This window comes from Tachypleus tridentatus, chromosome 7 (assembly GCF_004210375.1).
Source record: "Tachypleus tridentatus isolate NWPU-2018 chromosome 7, ASM421037v1, whole genome shotgun sequence".
Taxonomy (NCBI): domain Eukaryota; kingdom Metazoa; phylum Arthropoda; class Merostomata; order Xiphosura; family Limulidae; genus Tachypleus; species Tachypleus tridentatus.
This window is the reverse complement of record NC_134831.1, coordinates 68,825,691-68,838,606: the sequence shown is the minus strand read 5'-3', so window position 1 is coordinate 68,838,606 and position 12,916 is coordinate 68,825,691. Positions and strand designations below refer to the sequence as shown.

At 33.9% G+C, this 12,916-nt stretch overlaps 1 pseudogene across 1 annotated transcript in view; it reads right to left on the bottom strand.

The window, feature by feature from the left end:
• The window catches only part of LOC143255902 (synaptotagmin-15-like), a 58,135-nt pseudogene extending 45,580 nt beyond the window's left edge, over positions 1–12,555 (bottom strand). Inside the window, exon 1 of the transcript XR_013030920.1 lies at positions 12,108–12,555. The product of XR_013030920.1 is annotated as a synaptotagmin-15-like (transcript). The remainder of the gene's footprint in view (positions 1–12,107) is intronic.
• Positions 12,556–12,916: the final 361 nt, after the last annotated feature.

Sequence of the window (12,916 nt, the reverse complement as noted above, 5' to 3'; positions counted from 1 at the left end):
ATTTTGTCTTCAACCGGAGCTAAAACAAATTTCCGATTTCAGATACAAATTTGAGATATCTAAATAAAAATGATCATTTGTTAAAAACAATAGACGTATTTTTATTAAGAACGTAAGAGACACTCGACTGCAACGTAACGAGTTCAAAACGCTGACAGATTGTTAATAGAAATGTTTAAGAGGTGTATGCATTTAGTGACTTAAGAACAAAAATATATATATATTTTAATTAGCAGAATTTTTATCTTGTTTGGCTTGAATATTGAGCTCGTCCTTATCAGGAAAACAAAGTTTAACCACTTTGTTTAAACACTGGATAGGCACAAGGTTCGATGTGGTGAAACTAATTTCATACGCACAGGAAAGATAACTGATAAGTTTATTATCACGATACTATGATAGGTACAAAGGAACTGTTCAATATGATACGTAAGGCGTTAAAAGAACTATTGGTGTATTTTAAAATTAAATATGGTTGGTTATTTGATAAAGCTCACGCAAACTTAAACACGTTTGGTAAATGACAAGTTGAACTGTTAAAAATGGCATATACAAGATTGTTTTAGGGTAAACTTATCTATCTATCTATCTTTAATAAGACGACCACAACATCATGGGTTTGGCATGGTTAGAACGCTCGATTCACAGACCATAGGTCTCGGGATCGAAACTGTCACCGAACAGTTGTTGGGAGCATTATAAGTGATTGGCAGTTCAACCATTCATTAGTAAAGAATAGCCCAAGAACTGACTGGGGGTGTTGTTGTCTGGATGCTTTCCCTCTAGACTATAACGTAAAAATTAAGAACAGATAGCACTGGTTGTCTTTGTGTAGCTTTGCGCAAAATTCAACAAATAAAAAACAACAACACACCCTGTCTTATAATATCTATAGTGTGTTTAACACATGATATTTATGATTTTGTCTTTTGAATATGTTCAAGGCTTTTCTTATAACATCAGTGCTGTCAGAATATAAAATGTACTACAGAAGGCGCAAAGGTTATTATTTAATATTTCTGATCCTACAGTTGATCTCGTGTAATTATTTCTCCAGAGGGAGCTCACTCAGAGCGAATCAGGAAAACATTTGAGTGGAAATTAAAATCTCACGTGAGGATCAGTCAGTGACATTGCAAAAACGGTACATACTAAAATTTGTTCGTTCTGTTTCATGGAAATAGATATTTTATTTTTAAATTTATTTAAAAAAGAAGATCGAATAAATAGTTTCACACAAACTTACAACCGAGTAAGAATATTCTAGGATTTAGTGCTCTTATAGTAAAACAACATAGGATAAATTAAAACAAGTATAATCAGGTTAATATACAGTTTCACACAAACTTACAACTGAGTAACAACAATCTAAGATTGGATGCCATTACAGTAGGACAATGTAGAATAGACAAAAATAACAATAATATTACTCAGGTTAACATACAGTTTCATATAATACCACAACAAACTAACAAGTTATAAACATACAAACCGGAGAAGTCAAACAACATTTCGTGTACAGAGTTGTATTCGAACACTTTGTGTTGTAAATGCATAGAGTGAGTAATTACGAAGGTCTCGGACGAATGCCATAACTACTTTGTTTCGTCAATCGAACGCCAAACATATTCAGTATTTGAATCTTAGCAATATTTATATTAATATCGAAAAGCCTTCCTTGATACCAGTACATACCATTGAAACTTACTGCCAAATTAGAAAGGAAGTTACCAAAACTTTTCAGCATTATTTTACTTCATGTAAAAATAGATACCAACACTGATGTCTTGCAGTTATACTATCCAAGATATAGAAATAAATCACTTTCATTTCTGCTGTAGACGTTTTGAGGTAAAGATAATTTTCAATATCAAACATAATCATACATTAATATGAGAAACACACTTGAACAGTTTCCACCACGAGAGGAAGAGGTGGTGACGAAGTTTGATGTTTTAGTGTCAGTTTAAGTTTTGAATTGTCAGACTCGTAGAACTTTGAAGATTTCTAGACACGATGTAGCGGATTGGTTTTTAAACATACATGTGAAATGTTTGCCTGTTTTAGCATAAAACAACAAACTATTTGTGCTATGTTTATCATGGGGATCGAGTCCCATATTTTATTACTATGAGCTCTGAAACTTACTGCTGAGCCAATGGAGGACTAATGTGAAATACTGTAGTTTTGTGGGTCCGTAAATGCAGATCAACAGACGGTCTGACAAGCGTATTCAGGAGTTGCTGGCGGGCGGTGTTTATTAGCTGCTTTCCATTTAATCTATTATTCAGAAACTAGAGACAGCTATCTTTGTACGAAATTCAACAGAGAAACAAGTTAATGTATGAGAAATGTATATCTGAGGATCAGAGGAATCCACCAGCAACCTGAATTCCAACTCTTTACAAAATTAGTGTGTTAGGCTAAACAGGTGGTAAATATAAATGTTTACAAACCAATATAAACTGCTGGATTGTACTCAAATAATATCCCTATTATTAAAATTACAGGTTTAGGGCATGAGAAAAATGTAAAGCAAGAACTTTATTTCTCTCTCTTTGTAACTACCTAATCAAATGATATTCTATTCATGATCAACATGAAATTATTTATGGCGACACAGAGACCGAACCTCACAAGATATCATTGGAATTATGGCCGAAAAGCAAAAAAGCACCTAATAAATAAATCTATGTAGTTTAATCATTTACATTTTTGTTTTATGACTTTTCACACTCTAAATTATGCTACTTTAATAAATTACATAAATTAATCTTTTTTTTTTTAATTTCGTTATTATCTATATGAGTGGCTAGTTTTGACCAGAAGTTCATCGAATTATATTTACATGTTTAAGACGATACAAATAACTCACTCTCTAACGTAGCTTTCCTCCAGAAGCACAGCTGCATGTCTGCGGACTAACACCGCTAGAAACCGAGTTTCGATACCCATGGTGGACAGAGCATAGATGCTCATTGTGTAGCTTTGCGCTTCATTCCAACAACAAAAAAATTATGTCGGAAACTTTTGAAATTTATTCTGACAATGATGCAAGTGAAAGCAAACGCCTACAAATCATAGACGATGGACACAAACCGAAATTATTATATGACATGGTAGTTTCATACAAAAATAGAGAATTTGTTTCGTTAATCGTCAATTACACTATGTAACATAAATTTTGTTCCTGGATAGTATGTGTTATTTCTTAATTGCTTATGTTGTAAAAGTATAGAAATTGGCCATTATTCCCATCAAACATTGTTTTTGTGACCTGGGTAATGAAATTTAGAAATTAACCTATTTTCTATGTAAAAACGGGAAATGTTCACATTTTTATTTACATAAGGTCCGAATAAAACAACATATGAATCAAGATTTACATGTATTTATACTAAAGTTATATAAAAATGTTTAGAAGTGAATAGTTTTTCGAGATTTGCGACTGTAATATAAATCACTTTCACGTACCAGCCCCAAAATACAGTCTCCCGTCATGTTTTCGTTAATACGCTCCCACGTCACAAAAGCAAAGTTTGAAGAGAAAAATAGGTCTTCTCCATTTACTTTAGGCATAAGCAATTGGGGAATAACCCTTTCTGCCCAGGAATAAGAAAAAGTAAAACCTTTGTTACATAATGTTATTTAAACAAAATAGACCACACTGCTGTAGTTTGGAACGTTTCATTATTCCGTCTGATCAAAAATTAAAAGGCACGAGTTCAATGTGATGATTATGATTAAACAGTCAGAAAGGAAACAGGTTAATTATCAAAGGTCAGAGTCATTCAAGGCTAGAAAACATGAATAATACAAACAATAATTTCTGGCGCATAACATTTCATTTGCGTGTACAGCGTGTAGATATTATAAGGTCCAAAGGTCAAAGTTAGCTTGAAACAGTCATAAATTCTGATCAAAGTCTCGTACTTTTAGTTGGTAATTTTCATTCTCTTGAGTATTTCTAACCACACTAGCTATAGATACTAATTAAATACAGCGACGACCTTTACACACCCTTGGTGGACTCAGCAGATAGCCCAATGTGGCTTTGCTATAAGACAACGCGTTTAAATTTGGTGGATTTTAATAAAACTAAAATACGACCATTGCGTTACAAGAACGAAACATTTTATTTCACATCTTCTTCAAAAAACTGAATATATAAAAGAATTTTGCGCAAAGCTACACGAGGGCTATCTGCGCTAGCCGTCCCTAATTTAGAAGTGTAAGACTAGAGGGAAGGCAGCTAGTCATCACCATCCATCGCCAACTCTTGGTCTACTCTTTTACCAACGAATAATGGGTTTGACCGTAACATTATAACGCTCCCACGGCTGAAATATCGAACATGTTTGGTGCGACGGGGATTCGAACCTGTTACACTCGGATTGCGACTCGAACGCCTTCACCCACTTGGCCATGCCGGACCTGATCATAAGTAATACATTTAGATGCTCTAGTGGAAGAGTGATCTTCAAGAAGAAATATTTGATTCTCAAGGAAACCACGACGGTCGCTATTTCCCTGCGAGCTTATTTATGTTCAGCTATTTGCGGATGAGCTATTGTTAATTTTGTGGTGTTACTTCCTACAGTTTGTCCAGATAAATCATAAACACGGTGCTTAAAGCATGAAACATTAATATCAGTAATAACGATTTGTTAAACAATGCTCCGTAAAATTGAATTAAAATTTAAATTGAACTCACATGTAGGTATGAACAATCGAATGGTTTAAAATATATATGCCCACGGTCGAAAGGGCGGGCATGTTTGATGTGACGGGGATTCCAACCCGCGACCCTCGGATTACGAGTAGAGTGCCTTAACCACCTAGCCGTGCCGGGCCAGAAGTTTAAAAATTTTAAAAAATATGGTACACATTCAGCAAGTTCTACGTTATTACTCTCGATACTAACTTCTAGTTGCGCGAACCATTTCGAATGTTTTTGTTTTGTCGACTCGTGGACTTATTTATATACCCGAAACTTGATGAAAAATAATTTATTGCTTTAAAAAACAACAACAAACCAACAGAAGAATGCTAAACAAAAATAGTCTGAAGTTAATTGTCTTTCTTATATCTTTATTTAGGTTATGTTTATTGAATATTAGCCATCAATCTCATTTTTAATCACAACTTTCATATTTAATGTACTATCGCAAAAATTTCACTCACTAGTCATTCCTAGTTGTGAGTGGAGAGATTACAAGCAAAGTACTACTCAGTAGTAACCCCTCGCTAACTCTGAGATGTTCTTGTCTGATCGAATAGTAGGAGCTGGTCGTCCCTCTTGTAAAAGCACTCATGGGTCCTAAAATGTTGATAGGATTTTTTTTGCGACAACGGGTGACGAATAAAATATTCTTAGATTTACAATCCGGGCATGATAGCCACTGGGACACATCTGACCCTTGGTATGACGATTTAAGAAAACTTATAGTTATTACAGCTATTATAATTTAATTTGTCCAGTCATGATTGAAGTAAGCTTAGTGAGTGTGTTTTTCTTATAGCAAAGCCACATCAAGCTATCTGTATGTTCACGGAGGGAAATCGAATCCCTGATTTTAGCGTTGTAAATCCTCCAGTGGAGAACAGGAAACTTACTATCAAATAAGTTAATTTATTTAGACGCTTAGTTTCGTAAAAAAATTGTATTACAGCTACTGTCATTTAATTTGTTCAAGACATGATTCAAGGAAGCTTAAAAAAATAATTTGTTTTAATGCTTAGTTTCGTAAAACTTAAAGTTCATTATAGTAGCACTTGTTCAATGACACAAAGTTTCTTTTTTTCACCTAGGTCTAGTCATTTATCAGTTAATTTCCAATTCATCTTCAATAACATACTAGTTACACTAATTAGTTCATATATAGCCTGTACACTTTGGCTGATAACACAGACCTGGGAACTTAAATTTCATAAAAGTTGTTTTGGTTTTAATAACAAATAGTCTATAATTCAGCAATGCAGATTTCGAAAATAATATTATTATTTTTTATATCACGTAAGGATTTTGTACAAATCGGAAAGAAAAAAAAACATTTTACTTAGATCAAATTATTGTTTCGTTTACCAGAATGAACATTTCTGTATTATTATGTTTGTTAACAAAAATGTAGACAAACTGAAGCACATTGATATCAAACGAATATACATCCTGATCTTTTGTGTGTGAAATCTACATCTTTTAGTCTCTAAACTATGTGTTGTGGTCTTTCTTTCATGTATTGTATCTGGAGTATCTAGTCTTATTGTCCAGCAGTAACCAGATATCATGCTAATGTTCCACCTTCTCCGACACCTCTTTATTTCTCTGATGTCTTGATGAAACTTTTCCCCATGTTTTTCGCTGAAGGCACCGATATCTTCAGGGAAATAGTCAATAAGTGAGTGAAAGAAATGAGCTTTCAACCTCATATTGTGACCTAACTACGACTTTATCAAACATTACATCATCATTCCCAATTTACTCCTGAAGAAGAAAGGTCCACCTTTTGAAAGTGCTCGAGTTACAGGGTTTTTATGTATTTCTATCAGAACTTTTTGAATCTACGTGTTTTTATAACATCATGAATTTATAAACATGTTATTTATAATATTTTCATAATTTGTGTCCTCATTGTTTAATACGAATTTGTCAATAACACTTTTAAAGGCAATACACACTTCTTTTACAGCTTTTCTCATTGTCCTTTCGAACTGTTTATCCTAAGTCCATTCTAATCTGAGGCCCAATAAACTCCCTTCTTTAAGTTTCTGCTCTGAAAGAGCTGGAAGTCGTCTTCATAGACACTTGAAACAGCTGCCATTTTTGTCCAAGGCTTTTACAAACTGCTCCATCAAGCCCAATTTTTTGTGAAATAAAGGTAATAGGAATTTCCTTGTGTCAAGCAAACTTCACATTGAATATTTTTCGATACTGGTATCAGGATGACACTGCATGGTCATTTTTTCTTTATCGAGTGCTGATTTCGTGCTCTGCTGTCCCATGCACATAAAAACAACATAACAAGGACTTTTAAGCCTTTAAAATGTAGCAAACCATGTTCCTTGTATTTTATCTTATTAAGAAGTTAGAGATTTTGGCAAATTTCTTTCAACTGAAAGCAATGGGAACAGTTGTATATATTTTACCATTGTGAAGAAGATCACCTTTTAAACATCAATGAGCAATTGCCATTCATTTGGTTCATAGACTGCACCTTCTAGTATTGGTGTTAATTCAGCAATGTTGTTGCAATAAACCAGTGAACCTTCTCGCAAAATGTTTGGTATAAACTCTTTTTCACGCCTTATGCACCGGTAAACTTATGTCCCCAGAGAAAATAAGTTCTTAGCCCCAAATTCCTGAAGAATCCTTTGAAATACCCAAAGCTCTCATCAAATCATTAAGTTATACTTGTGTATAAAGTTGTGGTTCACCAAAAAATTCAAGTTGAAAACAGTTTTAATCATATTTTCTATTTACATCAGATCCCGAATAAGATAAAACTGTATCAAGAGTCTCTGGTGGAGTAGGTACAGGTACACCAGGTCCACGAGCAACAGATCCTATAGCTGATTTAAGGTTCGGATAAGAAATTTCCTCTTTATTTTCAATATTGTAGCCTTTCATGTTACATGAGAAAAAACAGTAGACATCTCCATGGTTTCTGAACTCACGCCAGACAAGAGAACTTCCAAAAGACAAAGACTATTTTTTACCTTTAGTCCATTTTATCAAGTCTTCGACACAAGTGGTGCAAACATTATGCGAGCCTATAATTTGCCTTAGTTCCCCAATGTTATTCTAAAATACGTGTAATACGAGTTTTTGACAAATTCTGTAATGTTTCTTTAGAACAAATTTACCAGAATATGTTTGGATCATTTAAACATCGTGTTGTCATAGCAACGAAAAAAACAATATTGACAAAAAAAATGTCAGAGTTCACGCACAAACAAATATTTTCTAGAAATGATTCGCCATGTGGCCTATTAACCACTTATTTAATAGTGACATGTTTCTCGTGGGTTCTAGAACGATCGATAAGACTCTTACGTCACGATTGGTCTAGAGAAATCTATAGCCAGTAGTTGTCAACATGTTAAGCATAACATAACAAAATGTGACACAATTTTAATGAAAATGATTCACCGATGTAAAAGTATATATGACGTTTTGTGAAAAATTTGTGCGTGATGGAGAAAAATGGATATTTTTGGATTCATCTTACAGTAATTACAGTAGAACATATAAAAACTTTCAAGACAATAAAATCATTACATGCCTGCGTAATCTACCACTGTATTCAGGGTAATTACAGAATTATAATTAAAATGTAACGTTTTCGTTTATAGCTCTTAGCCACAATATTTCTATATGGACATAAAATTGTTGTTGTATTTTCACCTAATGTTCAGGGTTGTGAGCTTACTAGAAAACAGTAACAAGAGCACATGTAAAAACAATATATGTTTAAAAAACCTGAAAAATGGAAGAAAGCGTATTATAGGTAAAACGGATGCGAAATTTGTTTGTGATTATTCCAAATTCTTTCAATGGTCGGATCCAAAAGATACGCATTCTATCTAAGGTCAAGGCAGAAACTTTGAGGTTGAAATTAAAGCTATTAGTTTTTAAGACCGCTTTTCTTTTTAGACCCTGCTTAAAGTTGTCGTCATTTGAATGAGACAAGGTATTTCTCGAAGAGGATAGAATGTTTTTTTGTTTGTTTGTTTTAGAGTAAACCATTGAGCTATCTGGTGTATGTCTACCGCGAGGAACAGGACCCCTGATTTTAAATTGTTAGCTCATAAATTTACCGTTGTTCCACGGAGAAACAAGGTGAACAGTTTTTTACATAACATTATAAACGAAATATTCCTAGGAGTTAAGATTTTTTTTAGCATGAAACGCATTAAATTTCATCTTTTCGGAAACATATTTATGACAAGCAATTTTACACCAGTTTGCAGCTATAACATATATATATATTCTAAGGTGTTACGTTTACTCCGATATTAAGGGCAACGAATTTTCACTTACTTCAAGGCTATTTATAAATTTAATTTTGATATATTTCACTGATATTATATTTAGAATGAAATTAAGGCCACAAGTTTTATGTTTAAAACAAAATTCTTCATATTAGGTCCGGTTTTACCGGCCCGACATGGTTCGATGGTTAGGGGTGCTCGACTCGTCATCTGAGAGTTGCGGGTTCGAATCCCCGTCCCACCACACCTTCTCGTCGTTTCAGCTCTATGGACGTTATAATATGACGTTTGATCCCCCTATTCATTTGTAAAAGAGTAGCCCAAGAGTTGGCGGTGGGTAGTGATGACTAGCTGCTTTTCCTCTAGTCTTACACTGGTAAATTAAGGATAGCTAGCACAGATATCCCTCGTGCAGCTTTGCGCGAAATTAAAAAACAAACAAAAATCATCTTTAGATCAAAATTTATTTAATTTCTTAGAGCTGCATCAAGGTCATTACTCTTACGTACAATCAGAAGTAAACGTACTTTCATCAAGTTCATTGTCACGGGCTTAAGTATCGATTGCATGTTGTTTTGTTTGAAGGAAAGCACTATAGAGGGTATATATCTACACTTTTTTTCTGATTATGTTTTTTTTGTTTGATTTGAATATCTCGCAAAGCTACACGAAGGCTATCTGCGCTAGCGGTCCATAATTTTGCAGTGTAAGACTAGAGGGAAGGCAGCTAGTTATCACTACCCACCGCCAACTCGTGGGCGACTCTTTTAACAACTAATAGTGGGATTGACTGTAACATTACAACGCCCCCCACGGCTGAAAGGGCAAGCATGCTTGGTGGAATGGAGATTCGAGCCCGCGATGCTCAGATTACGAGTCAAGTGCCTTAGCCACCTGACCATGTCAGTCAGTATTGTGTTCAATACTACATATTATAGTTATTTGTTCTTTATTTTTTCTCATTGTGCTAGGTAACTGTTTTTTGAAACTAATTTACACAGTTTGAAAACTGCTCAGTTTAGATTCACGTTTGTTTTATTTGACCAATCAGCGCTTCTTTGACAGGGACTTATACACTAATTTTGTGTATATGGTACGTCACTAATGCAGGTATAATAACAACAAACGTAACACTGCTAACACCTACTCTCGATAAATTATAACAGCTTCAAGTTCCTTATTACGTCAAGAGTTTATTGAATTATCATACGTAACTATAGAATTTGAAGCCTGGTTAAGTAACAGAGTCAATAAAAGAAAATACCTCAATGTAAACAAACATCCAGTATGCAAGAATACAGCAACAACTCCAAAGTGCCTAATCCATAAAGCTTTAAATAAACTATAGAAGTTTTATTTAGCTTTGAATTTACTCATATAATTTTCCATGTCGTGTAAAGTTAAAATGGTTTATATCAGGGAAATTTTATTGAAATAGGGAAGTGTTATCTAGATATGAATTTGTATTTACTCTGATTTATATCAGAGACGTTTTACTGATTTAGGAAAGTGTTATATAGATTTGAATGTGTATTTACCCTGGTTTATATCAGAGACGTTTTACTGATCTAAAAAAGTGTTATTTAGATTTGAATTTGTATTTACTCTGGTTTATATCAGAGACGTTTTACTGATCTAGGAAAATGTTGCTTAGATTTGAATGTCTATTTACTCTGGTTTATGACAAAGACGTTTTACTGATCTAGGAAAGTGTTATTTAGATTTGAATGTGTATTTACTCCAGGTTATATCAGAGACGTTTTACTGATCTAGAAAAGTGTTATTTAGATTTGAATTTGTATTTACTCTGATTTATATCAGAGACGTTTTACTGATCTAGGAAAATGCTGCTTATATTTGAATTTGTATTTACTCTGATTTATATCAGAGACGCTTTACTGATCTAGGAAAATATTATATAGATTTGAATGTGTATTTACTCTGGTTTATATCAGAGACGTTTTACTGATCTAGAAAAGTGTTATTTAGATTTGAATTTGTATTTACTCTGGTTTATTCAACTTAAATGTAATAGAAGTCTGTGTATTCACGGAAACTTATCTAGATTGAAATACATTCAAGATATATTTAAATAATTACGAAAACATTAGTAACGTTCATATCAGTGTAATTTGATACAGACTTCATTTATACTTGCAAAAAATATACTTCGAAATATTTTTGATACATGTTGAATACTTCAGATACATCTTAAATATCGGTAACTTCGTTAACTTGCTGCATAGTAAGAAAAATTATTAAATAGGCTTAAATAAGTCTTGAACCTTCTTACAAGATTTAGTGAAAGAACCAACTCTATCCAGGATGAAACTTGTAGTTTTTGTCATAATTAGTATTGATGTGACAAATAGATTTGAACATCCCAGTGTTAGGTTTCATTTTAACATATTCATGCGAGAACAATGACAGCAAATATATATATATTTTTCATATTAACAACAAACTGGACCTGGCATGGTCTGGTGGCAAGGGCACTCAAGGTGGCAATCTGCGCTTCAAGAGTTTGAGTCCCATAACTGATCACGCTTCCCTTTTCAAGTGTATGGGTGTTGTAATGGTACGTCTAATTTCAATTTTTATCTGTTGATAGTAGTCCATGGTTTAGCGGTGGGTGGTTTTCACTAATCGTTTTCTCTATCACTTCTAAATATCAAACGGCTAGCGCAGAATAGCTTCCGGCGGATTAAAAAAAATTATACAATGATTTGATAACCTGACTTTTACTACAATTACATAATCGTTTTTTTTTTTTTAATTTGCTTTAGGATTTCGCTCATGGGAAAGCTACATTTTTATGTCTGTAAGAATTTTATCTGGTGAACTTTACGTTCTACTAGAATAACGAACTTAATTTTTACTTAGAATATTCACTTGAACAAAAAGAAAAGACGAATCACTGTATATTTCTCTGGGTAACGCCAGTGGATTGTCTAATTACGACTATATTTTTTATACACGGTAATCTAAACAGGAGAATAAAAAAACAAATTCTTTGTCAGTACTTTTAAATACTCTGAATAGTGGTATATACAGAAACTTTAATGGGACACAAAGGTGATGATAGTACACTCGACCAACAGAATCATTTAACTTACTTTCATTGCTCGAAGCCGTTTTTACTGGACTGTGGTCAGTTGTGTTCATTTCTTGCAGGGTTAACTGTCCCGCTTGTCCATGTGATGTCTCTTGGACACTTGACTCCTCCTGTCGCATTGTCAGCTACAATTCTACCTCCTGTGTGACCAGCCTGCTCACCACCTGTTGTGTACCTGTCGCGCCTGCGCTAAACCTGACATTACAAGGTGATAGAATCAACAGAATGTAAATGAATTGGCCAAGTTGACGCTTCAACCGTTTTTCTCAAAGCGTTAATCGAAATAAAAACCTTTAAAGTATATGAGAGACAAGGCAAGGTGTCAGTAAAACCTCTATATCGATTCGGCGATATTACCTATACATTTTTGTGTTTGTATAGATTCTTCGCCTCTAGCAACACCTGCAGCAAAGCCCTAAAACAGTTCGGAGCTCTTTCGCGGCCGCACTAAATGTTTGTCAGTTGTTCGGCGTGTAGTTGATAAGTGAACGGAATTGTGGGTAAAAAGCGAATGATAACCGCACGACGCACGCAGGTTGAAATATACACGAACACATTTCAGATAGTATCTAACTAGAAAAATTAAAAATACACAAAATCTAAAACAGAATAAATTCAATATTAAAAATAACTGTGGTTTTAAAATAAACACAAATGTTTATTGATTTTAGATGATAAAAAGTTTATTTTATTCACAGAGTTTCACCATGTGCATCAACAGGTGAAGTTATTCCATTAGCCCCAGTTCTGGTATCTCACCTGATGATACCAGTTAAAACCTACTGAAACTCTGTGAATAAATTAAACAAA